The 13,232-nt window shown below is 42.9% G+C and overlaps 1 pseudogene; it reads left to right on the forward strand.

Annotated features, from left to right (window-relative positions):
* Nucleotides 1–1,504: 1,504 nt before the first annotated feature.
* Nucleotides 1,505–4,048, forward strand: LOC143651322 (acetoacetyl-CoA synthetase pseudogene; annotated as a pseudogene).
* Nucleotides 4,049–13,232: the final 9,184 nt, after the last annotated feature.

The raw sequence follows: 13,232 nt of genomic DNA on the forward strand, positions 1-13,232 counted from the left end.
TCTCCATCTTCTCTGGATGACAGCAGCCCTGGCAGAGGCTTCTGCCTTCCCCTCCAGGACCTGATCCCTGCCCACCCCTGCCAACTACCCAGCTTCCACCTCTACTCTTCTAAATGGGCCATTTCAGTAGGAATTAGAAATTCTTCCCACTTCATAAGGAGTCCTCAGGGGACAGCATTTCTCACACAAACTTCATGGTTTAGAAACGTTCATGACTGTTCATAGAGATCTGGGATAGTCTAACCATGACCTCACTTCCAGGCTGCTCACAAAGCCAGGGGCCTCTTCCTAACCCATTCCTCACATGATCTGATGAAGAGGTAGAGGGAAAGGTTTAGGGGAATAAATGGCCATGTCACATGATTCACTAAATTCAATGAAAAATGAGGACTACCCAGGAAGTAGAAGAAGATTGTAGTGGGAATGAAAAAGGAGAATCAGCCAGGCTGTCCCTGAGGAACTAAGGGATTAGAGGTTCTGTGCAGGGAAGGGGATGTGAGTGCCAACCTCCAAGGAAAGATCTGCAGAAAGGTCTGCAACTTTCCTGATATTAAGACATAGTACTAACTAAAGAGGCCTGGAGGAAGAAGAAGGTAGAAAGAGAGGACTGAGGATTTAACAGGGCATCAAGATTCAGATCTGGGGTGGTTGTGGAGTGTGAACAGTCAATGCTTAAGACTGTGGAGGATAAGTCAATGGGAGGTGGGGCAAGAGGCTGAGAGGAGTTCAGAAAGAGATGAGTGTAATTTTGGTTTTGTTGGAGCTGCTAAAGAAAAGGAGCCTCTCCAATTTACTGACCTCTTGTCCCAGTCCTTTCTTATCTGCTTTCTGTATGCACTGTGGATTTATTCTTTAATCCTAGTCATCCATTTTGTTAGTTCAGGATTATACTGTTTTGTTTCTGCTGAGAACTCCCATTTTTGTTTTATGTTATTCTCATGGATTATTATTATTAAAAATGACCATAGATTTTGTCAGTAGAGGTTCTGACTGAAAATGCAGAATCTCAGGTCCAACTCCAGATCCCCAGTGTGGGAATCCACATTGTAACCCAACCCACAGAACCTGTGTGATCATTACATGGAGGAGCCTGCTCTAACATGGCCCATGGGCCCTGGTTGTGGACTGTTTATAATACCTCAGTCTAGTTGTCTTCCAACCCATAGGCCCAGGAACTTCCTGCTTTGAATTCTATTCTTCTACTTCAAGGAAGTAGAAGTGAACTTGGGGCTTCCCATGGAAAATGGCAGTCATTTCCCCTGACATCATAAAATCCCTGGAAATGGCTAAGGTGTTCATAATAAAAATAAGATAATTGAATTCTTATTTCTACAATACTTGGCATCAGCCAAAAACTACATTGAATCAATACTTACAATCAAAATGACATTAATCTGGGGCTCAGGACAGGGTGCATGGAATATCCCCAAGCCATAATCAGTCCATGCTCCCTGCCCAGTGCCCCTGCTTTTACAATGCCCACCACAGACAAGTCCAAGGAGCCATGGGCCAGTCAGAAGGAGATCACAGAGCCCAGGTGATGTGGGAGCCTTGCAGCAGGAAGCACACACAGAGACACCACTTCCCAGCATTGTCAGAGCTGCCTTTGGCCTGGCACTGGAAAATTATACTGACTTATGTCATTGGTCACTGGAGTGCTATTCAGACTTCTGGGTGGAGCCCTGGAAATTCAGCAGCATTGTCTTCTCAAGCATCTATGATGAGGTTGTGGACACATCAAAAGGGATTACAGATATGACCAATTAGTTTAAAGGCAGCCACCTAAATTATGCTGAAAACCTACTGCAACACAAGGAGAATGGAAGACAAAGAGGAAATCATAAGGGTGACCCTTGAAGAGTTGAGGCAATGAGTACTTGTTTGCTACAGCAATGAGGAAAATGGGCATAAAGATATGAAATTGGGTAGTTGGTTATTTGTCCAAATGTGCACATGCTGTGGAGGACATGCCAACTTCCCCAGGATTGACACCTTTTGGAGCTCCACCTCCCCAGACTTTGCTGTGAACCCTCTTCTGGACCAGTTTTCCCAAAACCAGCTGAAGCTCATCATCACTGTTGAGATTGTGGTGAAAAATACAAAGTACACAGCCATATGGAAGCTGCAGCAGGTAGAGAAGGGACTGCTGGACTTGAAAAGGTGGTAGTCACACCTGACGTTGCCACCAGGGAAAACAGAGATTTCTAAGATTCCAAAGATCACTTTCTGTATGATTTTCTTTTGAAAAAGGGGCATGACACCAAGCCCCCAACCTGGAGTTTGAGCATCTGCTTTTCAACTATCCTCTCTTGATTATATTTCTTTGGGCAAAATGGGTGCTCCCAGTTGCCTGGTGCATTCAGCTGTGCCAACATCCTCCAGCACCTGAAGGAGCATGTGTTTCATGACAACATGACCTGCAGCAAAATCATTCTGCACTACACTACAATTGGTTGTATGTGGTGGAATTGGCTAGTGACTGCCCTGGCAACAGGTATGTTCTTATTCTTGTATGATGGCCCCTCCATCACCCCCCACAACCAATGTGCTCTGGGACTTGTTTGATGGAAAGGCATCACCAATTGGGGGAGTAGGGCCACATGGCTGTTCATGCTGGAAGAGAATTACATGAAACCAGTGGAAACCAACAGTCTCCAGTCACTTCTCATGATTCTGTTCATTGGCTTCCCATAGAAAACCCAAATCTACAAGCACATTGTTTTAGTTTGCTAGGTGCTGGAATGTAATATACCAGAAGCAGAATGGCTTTTAAAAAGGGAAATTTAATGAGTTGCTAGTTTACAGTTCTAAGGCCAAGAAAATGTCCCAATTAAAACAAGTCTATAGAAATGTCCAATCAAAGGCATCCAAGGAAAGATACCTTGGTTCAAGAAGGCCAATGAAGTTCAGGGTTTCTCTCTCATCCAAGAAGGCACATGGTGAATGCAGTTGTGGTTTCTCCCTCCCCTGGAAAGGCACATGGTGAGTAGAGCATCATCTGCCAGCTTTCTCTCCTGGCTTCTTATTTCATGAAGCTCCCCAGGAGGCATTTTTATTCATCTCCAAAGCATTGGCTGATGGACTCTGTGCTTTGTGGTGTTGCAGCATTCTCTGCTCTCTCCAAATCGCCTCCATTCTCCCAAATGTTTCCTCTTTTATAAGACTCCAGAAACTTATCAAGACCCACCCAAATGGGTGGAGACATGTTGTCACCTAATCCATCTTAACAACCACTCTTGATTAAATCACATCTCCAGAGAGATGATCTGATTAGTTTCAAACATACAGTATTGAATAGGGAATGGGATTCTGATTAAAACATGGCTTTTCTAGGAGACATGCGTCCTTTCAAATGAGCACATACATCTAAGATAGATCAAGAGCAGCATTTTCCTGGACTCCATCTCAGGTGGCACTGAACTCATCTCACACTTCATGAGTCAGAATTCTTCTGTTTCTGAGTACAAAGGAGAGATTCAGGCATGGAGTGAGGGCATGGTGGTAGAAGCCTGGAATAAGGAAGAAAAGGTACTCTGGGGACACAGGAGTAAATGGGTGTGCACCAAGCTGTTCACTGCCAGCCCACACACTTCTGGCATGGCAAGAATTTGAAAAAGTATGGAGCAGCATACTTCACCAATTTCCCTTGTGTCTGGGTGCACAGTGATTACTACAGGACTAACCCCAAGACCCAGGGCCATCATATTTGGCTGCAAGGGCAGCACACACTAAACCCCAACCAAGTGTGATTTAACAGCTTGGAAATATATAACATTGTGGAAACCTTCAAGGAGGTGATGGACAGCCTGTGTGGTCTACAGTGAAGTTAGGACAGGAGGGGCACATAGTCCTCTTCCTGAAGGTTGCTGCTGGGTACATGTTCAGCCCTGTACAGGTGAAGAATATTTGTGAAATCATCCACATTGGCTTGGTGATGCACCACCTCCCCAACCACTTCCCAGAAGAGGATGAGAGTGAGTGTCATCTCCTTGATGGAGAGGTTGTGCTACACCTGGGAACTCAGGAGCTCCTGAGAGTGAAACCTTAGGTGAAAGATAGAAGCCAAGCTCTGCTAAGATTTCAGAGCTCTGAGAACGATCCTTAAAGGCCCAACCAGGAGCAGGGGGCATTTTGAGTTCAAAGCAGCAGGATAACTGTGTCTCCTGGTCACACACTCATGACATCTATCCTTCTTGTCATTCCCCACCAAGCATGGGCTGGGACTACTTTTGCTTCTGGACATGCAATGATTCTTTGGTCATTGAGAAAGCAATAAGAAAAGGGGCTCATTTCACTGACCCATGAAGATAGAGCAAGTTTAGAGCATCAGACCTTCTGTGTTTAGTTGCACAAGTGACAGTAGAAGACAACAGCTGATGTGTGTTGGTCCCAGGAAGAAATAGTGGTGGAATGATGGGTCAGATAGAGGCAAGGAGGGCAGTTGCTATTCTTCTCAGAGATTGGAGCTCTTGGGGACATGGGTGATGCACTCAGCTTTCCTGCAGTGATAGCTACTCTTGCTAGGCCCAGGGGGCTGGCTAGAACTCCTGAAGAAGGTCCTTACTGTAAGGGCTGTGTCTGGGAGCCCTGGGTACCAACCACCATGATAACCCATAACATTTCCAAACTCTGCATACAGGAGATACTGATCACAGGATCTGGAGCCTGGTCAGGAGCTTCCTGGGCTGGAGTTACTTTTTGCTAATTTTGGGACTTCCTACTTCTGGTTGTCTGTGTGCCCACATCCTACACCCTCAGTTTGGCAAAGCTCTGAGGGGGTGTAGGAGGAGAGGACACACCTCAGTTCCTGTGGGCCCAGCATGAACCACGTACAGGGGTTCACAGGGGTCCTGAGAAGCATCAACTGTGGGAAAGTCACATCAGTTGGAACTATCTCCCCCTTTCCTGGAGCAGGCTCAGGGTTCCACAGCAATTGTGGGTCATCCATCCTCTCTGCTTGTTGCAAGGCCCTAATTCTTGCATGTCTGACCTCCTCCCTAATATTACAACTGAAGAGGCAGGCACCAGCAAGTGAGCCAGGTCAGCCCTGTGCTTAAACCTCTCCCAGGACCTGCTTCCTCTGGCAACACTTCACACCTTCATGCCTTGTCCTGGGGAACAGGGCACCTCAGCCAGCCCTAGGCACAGGTGATGTGAGAGTAGGAGACATCTATCCTCTGACCTTAACATGCAGTGTTTGTGTTCTTAGGAACTGTCCATCTCTTGCAGCCTCCCCAAACCTCTGACCCCAGGAGAATCCTACCAAAGGCAGAGGTGCTTTCCTCCAAGAGGGAAAATCCAGTTCCACAGGGCTTTATTTATCCCATATAGGCATCAAGGGGCAGAACTTGTAGTTGCCATGATAATAGAATATTTTATGTTAGTGTTTTGCTGTTTAAGCTTTGCTTTTCCTTCCCTGATTATTCAGAAACATTGGATGAGAAGATAGGGTAAGACATTGGGAGCTAGAAACTCTATCCATGTATAGTCAGTGCAAATGGAAGCTATTTTAATAAGAGAAAAAGGACATAATCAGAGAGAAGGCCAAGGTTTTGTCCCAATATGCTGTCTGCCTAAGTCACTGTGAGGAGCACTGCTGTCCACAATCACATAGGAATAGTCAGCCTTGTTCTCAGGCTGCAGCCCCAGGATATGCAAATACACTGCTTTGCTCAATGTATCTTTGGATCCAGAGACTCAACTAGGGGCCCCAGGACCCTGCTGCTTGTCTGAGCCTAAGTTGTATTCCAGGAAGGACCAGGGACTTACAACCAGGCTTCTGCTCATGCCAGTATATGCTGCAGTCACCAACACTGACATCACTGCCCAGGGTTCAGGTGAGTCTGACTGTTCCCTGAGATGCAGAGGAGGAGGGTGGCTGAGTCAGCACTGGCTGGGGGAGGAAACCTGTACACACAGACATGCATGAGAGCCTGGACATATTTTTGTCAGGATTTTCTCCTAGGTGTCACATAATTTGATCTTATTGCTAAAACATTTTTCCCATTTGGACTTTCAAATGGTTGTTTTAAGTTTAATAGGAATCTAAGTATATGTTTTAATGTCACACTGATTCTGGGGATGTGCTTGACACCTGGGCAGGAGAAGGTAGTTGTCATCACCCCTACCCCCACCCACTGTCCTCACTGTCCAAATGGTTCACATAGACCTTTCCACAGATATTTTGTGACACACTCTGAGCTCTGGTCCTTTCCCTTATGGTGTTTAGGAAGAACATTCATTTAGCCTGGGTCTCAAAGTCCTAAATGTTGGAGATTTGTCCATTCTTAGTACCAAATCTCACAAGCATCATTATCTAGTTCTGCTCTGGGGGTGACACCCTATGCTGTCCTAAATGTGATGAGGTGAGTGCTGGCCCCTGTCTTGGCAGAGTGATCAGACATGAAACAAATATGCACAGTGAAAGGGGATGACACCATAGAGAAGCTTATGATCCAGGAAGCATCTTCTCTGGGGTCACCCAAGAAGGAGAAAGCAAGTTTCACTTTCAAGGGAAGAAGAGACAGGCAGGCCTGGAGATGGGCTCAGCAGGTGCTCTCAGAGGAGTAAAAGGACAATGACAATTGCTTGAGGAAGAGTGGGAGGGGAGGGGTATGGAGGGCAGCACCAGGGCTGGGGGGATGGAAGAGGCAGGATGGCCTTGGTCACCACCCTGAGAGCAGGTGCCTCACTCTCTATGGATTTTGGCAGGTATTGATAGTTTCATTTAGGAGAAGTAGAATTGTCAGGCTCTGACCCACACTTGCTTCAAGGAGGGGAGGACAGGGGATGGGTCTAGATAGGATGTTCCACAACTAGGGACAGCAGAGGTCTGAGAGAAAGTGCAGATCAAACACATGTGGAGGGTTTCACTCTCCAGCTCCCAGCTTCATGACCAATTCAGAACCGAGTGCAATTGAGAATGGGGAGCAAATTGAGATTCTGGGCATTTTAGAATGACAATTTCATGCAGCAGTATCTTCATCCCTTTCTATGCTTAAAATCATGGGTTGAATGAATTTGATGTGAACAGCCTCCTGCTGTTTCAAACCATCCTCAGGTAGTTGAATAAAAGCTCACTATAAAGGTGCTGCAGCTGCTAAAATTCTCTACAGGGACTTCTTTAATATTTAATGTATTTTATCATGTAAAGAAACCTTATTTCTCATCATCACATGATATATTTTATTCTTAATCCAACAAATAGCATGCTTCTTTGAGTTTGGTAGCAGGTGGCACTGTGTAATTTTGAACTTAAAGAGGTGTAAGCTTTTGTGTCATATAAGCTTTACTAGTTGTAAAGTCTTCATCTCAAATTGAGATGTAACCTGTTATAGCCCCTGAACTCCATTAGATCCTCTCAGAAAGTGGATGACAGAAACCACCATTTCCAGCCCCACAGCTGCATTTTTTGGTTATGTTTGGTTCCAAACCCCAATCACTACATCTGAATTTTTTAATTAATTAATTAATTAATGTTTTACTCAACATAGCAACATACAAACACAAACATTCTTACCATATGATCATTCCATTCTTGATATATAATCAATAATTCACAATGTCATCACATAGTTGTATGTTCATCATCATGATCATTTCCTAGAACATTTGCATCAATTCAGAAAAAGAAAACAAAAAAATTTGTACAAAACCCTTACCCCTCTCTTTCACTGATCACTAGCATTTCAATATACTAAATTTATTTTAACATTACTACATATGAATTTTAATTTTAGTTTTACACTTACCAGAACACCATGGTGAGACAAGGGTATGGCTCTGGGGTCCCTGCCATGGGGATGTGGGGATGGCTGGGTGTCATCCCTGGGGGCTGCCTTGGAGTCTCTGACTCTGGCCCCACCATATGTAGACCAATAGCAAATTCCTGTGAGATTTTTACTACAGGGTAACTGTTGGTTTTAGGACTGTTTCTTAAGTTTTTGTACACATTTGGAGAAAATCTGGGAGACAATATCTGAAATGAAAATATTTTTCATTCTTTAATAACCTTTATTTTCAGAGCACTTTTAAATTTACAGAAAAATTATTGACAAAGTACAGAGTTCCTATATAACACCATCCCCCTAACACACATGATTTGTCCCTATTATTAAAACTTTGAATTAGTGTGACAATGGTATCACAATTGCTGAGGTAACATTATTAGGATTATATTATTGGCTGAAGTCCATAGTTTACGTTAAGGTTCATTCTTTGCAACCCCGGCTGATCACATGCCCATCTTCAATGTCCCCAGAGATCTTAGAGCTTTCTTCCTCCAGAAAATTGTATCTATCCTTCAATGGAGAACGTGTCTTTTTATGAAGCAAAGTGCTCAGCGACAATTTAATGAGTATATATTCATTCTCTGTAGCTTCTAAAGATTTGAAATACGGGAAGATAGTTATCAAGAAGTAGACAATCCTGTGAATATGGAAATCTCTAGAAGACATATCAAACATATAAAAGAATGAGATTATGTCACTACCAGGGGCATTTAGGCAGCTTTTTCACAGAGGTGTCTTTAATCAGGGTTTGGATGGACAAATAGCTTCTCTGAGAGAGGAACCAAGATGGGAAAACATAGGATGTGATGATGCTTATGCCACAAAGTCATATGGTGATTCCAAAGACCAACTGAACCATGAAGGTGACATTGCACTCCAGAATTCCATATAGGATTGCAACATACCCTGGCTATCCAAAACCATGGTAGTAAGTTAAATACATTTGCATAACTCAGTGTCCTGATTTAAAATATATTACAAAGCAACAATAATCAGAAAAGCTTTGCATTGTCATATGGGTGGAAATACAATCAAAAGGATGGAATTGAGAGTCCATAATTTCATCCATTAGCCTCGGGTCAAATGATTGTTGAAAAGCGTGCCAATACCACTCAATGGGGAAGGAACAGTCTCTTTAATGGTGCAGGGGAAACTGGATTTCCACTTGCAAAACAATGATATGGGATCCCCAGGCCTTTGGTAGATTCATTAGGCCCCCAGTCTTTCACAGCTACCTCACTAGGTCCAGCTCTCAGTTTCTGGAAAGTGCATGTTACTGGAAGCTCTAACTTGTCCACCTAAACCAGGATGCACATAGAAATGGTTAACAGTTGTTATCTTCCAAATTGCCAAAGTGGATCTGGTTTACCAGCTCCTTCTATTTCTGTGAGGTCTAATTCCTACAGGAAGTCCCTCCATGCCAAGTGTTTATAAGTTTCTTGCTTACATGACTGATTCAAAACTGATAAAATAGTTAGTGAAGAGAGAGCCACCAGGGGAGAAGGATCTTATGTCTGTGGAAAGGAACTTATTAGATTTAATGCATTAATGATCCTTTTGCTGGTGTCACTGAAATTACTCCCTGTAGAGTTTATAATCAAATGTCTATGGGAGGAAAGCCTAGAAATGTCCATGTGGTTGCTGCCATGGGACATTTTAGGGACAAAAATAAGTAAAATAAGTAGATTGTTGAATTTTAGTCTGCTAGAGAATGCAGAATAAGATGATTATTTCTCATTTTCATTGATACCAGACACCATCTATGGCTACCCTAAAATAATGATTTATCTCCTATAACCACAGTGTTGTTATTTCTGAAAAACAAACCCAATGTATAGTATGGCAGATGGCTTAACTACAACGCAAATGAAATCCGCAGCCTTGTGGCTCCACTCCTATGCCATGAAAATACAACACTGCCAAGGAAAAAAATGTGTCCAGATCTTACAGATGTGTGACATGCCAAACTTGCCTTTTGTTTGGTCATAATGGTCAGATGCATCTTGGGAAAGCATTCAGGTAATTACCTGGAGCAATTCCTTGCCATAACTGAAGCCAGAGCTTGTGTCTTGGATGTCTGTGGGGTAAGAGCTCCCAGGTGTCACATGCCTGGAGCCATGCCTGGGAGCCTTGGCTGCCAGGCCACATCATTTTTTCCCATGTTGCTGCTTTTCCTGCTGCAGATAATCCTGCCCCTGAGCCCCCTAAACTGTCAGAGGGTGCATAGTCCAGACTGAGCCCAAGATTCTGAAAGATATAAAGGGGGCAGACTAATGAGCTTCAGGGAGCCAGCCACCTTTTCCACAGACTCACTCTCTTGAGGAACCAAAGGATGAAAGTGGGGCTAGCAGAGAGTTTGGAAAATAGTGGGTAAACCTGCAGAACAGGGCAAGTCACTGAATGTAGGGGATCAAATTCTGCATAGAAACTGAGAAGAAATCCTACCTTGTCCCTGCGCTATACCTGTGTGGGGAAGATTCTAGGAGGCCCAGCTACCAACTCAGTGGGAAGTTAAAAGGAAGAAGTGACTTCTGCTATGCTAGCCACAGGGAAGAAAGAGCTTAGGGTTCCTGAACAGTCAAGTATAGTACAGGAGAGAATAGATTTTAAAACTTTTCAGAAGACAATAATAGAATCTAGTGTGTTTAAAACCTAGCCCCCACAATATCCAGTGAGCAATTAGAAATTATTAGAAATGTGAAGAAAATGCCAACCAGAGCCAACTGAAACTTGAGGTCCATGTGAGGGGCAGTAGCAAAAGTTTCTCTCAAATTCTGGCCAGAGATTATTGCACTAGTTTGAGAATTAATCTTTTGTCATTATGTGGTACAATATTGAGGAAGAATCATTTATCCTGAATTTTTATAATAATAACATTGAATTATGCTAGCCTTAACAAATGAGACTTATAGGGCAGCACCTGTGGGCCTGGCTTTGTTTTCCAAAATCCCCATGTGGGAACCCATGCTATGCCCCATCTGCCAGTGATGGTCAGCCTCATTCTCCAGGTGGGGACTGGAGAGAATGAAAAATGCAGTATTGAATGAGAGGCCTCATTGAATGCAGAAACCTGGTGGGGCCCCAGCTCCCATCTGCTCATCTGGTCTGTGAACTGTTACAGGAGCAGCCCAGGAGAGCTTCATGGCTTCTGCTGATACCAGGAAATGTTGGAGTCACCAACTCTGAAGTCTCTGCTGCAGGTGCATTTGAGTCCAACCGTGGTTTCTGAAGATTCAGAGAGGGTCATGGACTGAGCCAGCATAGGCTGGGAGAAGGGACCTGCAAACACAAACAGACATGGGTTCTAGGAAAGAGAAAATGATGACATATTTCCTCAACTGTTGGAATTAGTTGAGAGGATGTTGATAGAACCCATATATATGCATGAACAGATAGAGAATTTAAGAAAAGTGGAAACTGTGTGTGTAAAAGAGATACATAGAAGCTCTAGAGCTAAAAATAACATATATACAAAATTAAAAACAAAATTCTGAATGGACTTAAGAGTGGATGGAGACAGTGAATGAAAAAGGTCTAATGATTTAAACAAAAATTATTCTGATTTTTTTCTCTTTTTTAACTTTTTTATTGTATAGTATAACACATATACAAAGCAAAGAAATAAAAAAGCAATAGTTTTCAAAGCACTCTTCAACAAGTGGTTGCAGGACAGGTTGTAGAGTTTGTCATATGATCTCCTCATATTTTTCCTTCTAGCTGCTCCAGAATATAGGAGGCTAGAGGGCTTAAAGACTTTTTTATCATTACAATCTACTTTTTTCCTTCTTTTTTCTTGTGAAAAATAACATATATACAAAAAAGCTATGACTTTCAAAGCACACCACAATTAATTGTAGAACATATTTCAGACTTTGACATGGGTTATAGTTTCACAATTTTAGGTTTTTATCTCTAGCTGCTCTAAAATACTGGAGATAGAGGTATCAATTTAATGATTCAGCATTCATATTCATTTGTTAAGTCATATCTTCTATGTATAATTCCACCATCACCTTTGATCTTTCTATACCTCTCATTAGGGTTGTTTGGGCAATGGAAATTCTGAATTTTTGATATTGAAAGTGTCTGTCACTAATATGGTTTAGGGAGATGGAACTATTTGGTGTTCTGGAGAGAGTGGGCTGTTTCAGGACTTATCTGAGCTAGTGACCCATCTTTAAGTTTCTGGCAAGTTATTTTAGTGCATGGAACCCTTGTGGAATCTTATATATTGCCCTAGGTGCTCTTTAGGATTGGCTGGAATGGCCCTGGTTGGAGGTTGGCAGGTTATGATAGGTAGAAAGGTCTACCAGAAGCTTGTGTAAGAGCAACCTCCAGACTAACATCTTGACTTTGTTTGAACCCTCTCTGCCACTGGTACTTTATTAATTACACTTCTTTCCCCCTTTTAGTCAGGATGTAATTGTTGATCCCATGGTGCCAGATCTGGATTCATCCCTGGGAGTCATCTGCCATATTGCCAGGGAGACTTTCTCCCTGGATGACATGTCCCACATAGGGGGAGGGCATTGATTTCACTTGCAGAGTTGAGCTTAGAGATACTGAGGGCACATCTGAGCAGCAAGAGTCCTCCAGAAGTAACTCTTAGGCATGCCTATAAGTGCTCTAAGCTTCTCTGCTACTTACATAAGCTTCACAAGAGTAAGTCTCATGATCGAGGGCGTGGCCTTTTGATTTGGGTATCCCTAAAGTTTGACACAGTATCGCAGATTCCCTGGTGGTAAGTTTTAATAGTTCCATAGTCTTTCTCCCCTCCCTCAGGGGACTTTGCCAATACTTTTTGATTATCTGGTTGATATACTCAAGGATGTTTCCAGACATTATAATAACCTATACAGGATTAAAAGACCTCTTTCTTATTCTGTGCTTCCTGTGTTGCAATTGTTCAAATGAGCTATACAGATAGGTTGAATTAGATTATGCATTACAGAAAACTTCAGTTCCAGATAGAATAAACCTTTCTATCATTGGTCTCAAAGAGTATGTGAGCTTCTAAAATATAGACACTGTCTTCCTTACCCCTATGTTCTGAATTACTTTCACCCCAGCCTTTTCAGCTTTGTTCTTATCTCTAAATACCAGGTTGTATATATAAAACAGCCTCTCAAAATCCAGAAATAATAATGACCACTCTGGACTTAATGTGTTTGCTCTAAAAGCTTATAATCTAGGCCCCTGTTTTCTTATAAGCATTTTCTAAAGGTAACCATACCATTGTTGTTTTTGTTTCTAACTTATTTTGTCTCACCAAATGCCCCACATGTTCATTCACATGGTTGCATGCCTCATGGCATTGTTTTTTTTGTAGCAGTACAACCTCCATTCATAAGTATACACCATAGTTCACCAATCTACTTCTCTGTCAGTGCATCCTCCAGCCATCTGCATTCATTGGGCATCATGTAGAGGGCCCACAGTGCA

Source organism: Tamandua tetradactyla, chromosome 12 (assembly GCF_023851605.1).
Source record: "Tamandua tetradactyla isolate mTamTet1 chromosome 12, mTamTet1.pri, whole genome shotgun sequence".
NCBI lineage: Eukaryota > Metazoa > Chordata > Mammalia > Pilosa > Myrmecophagidae > Tamandua > Tamandua tetradactyla.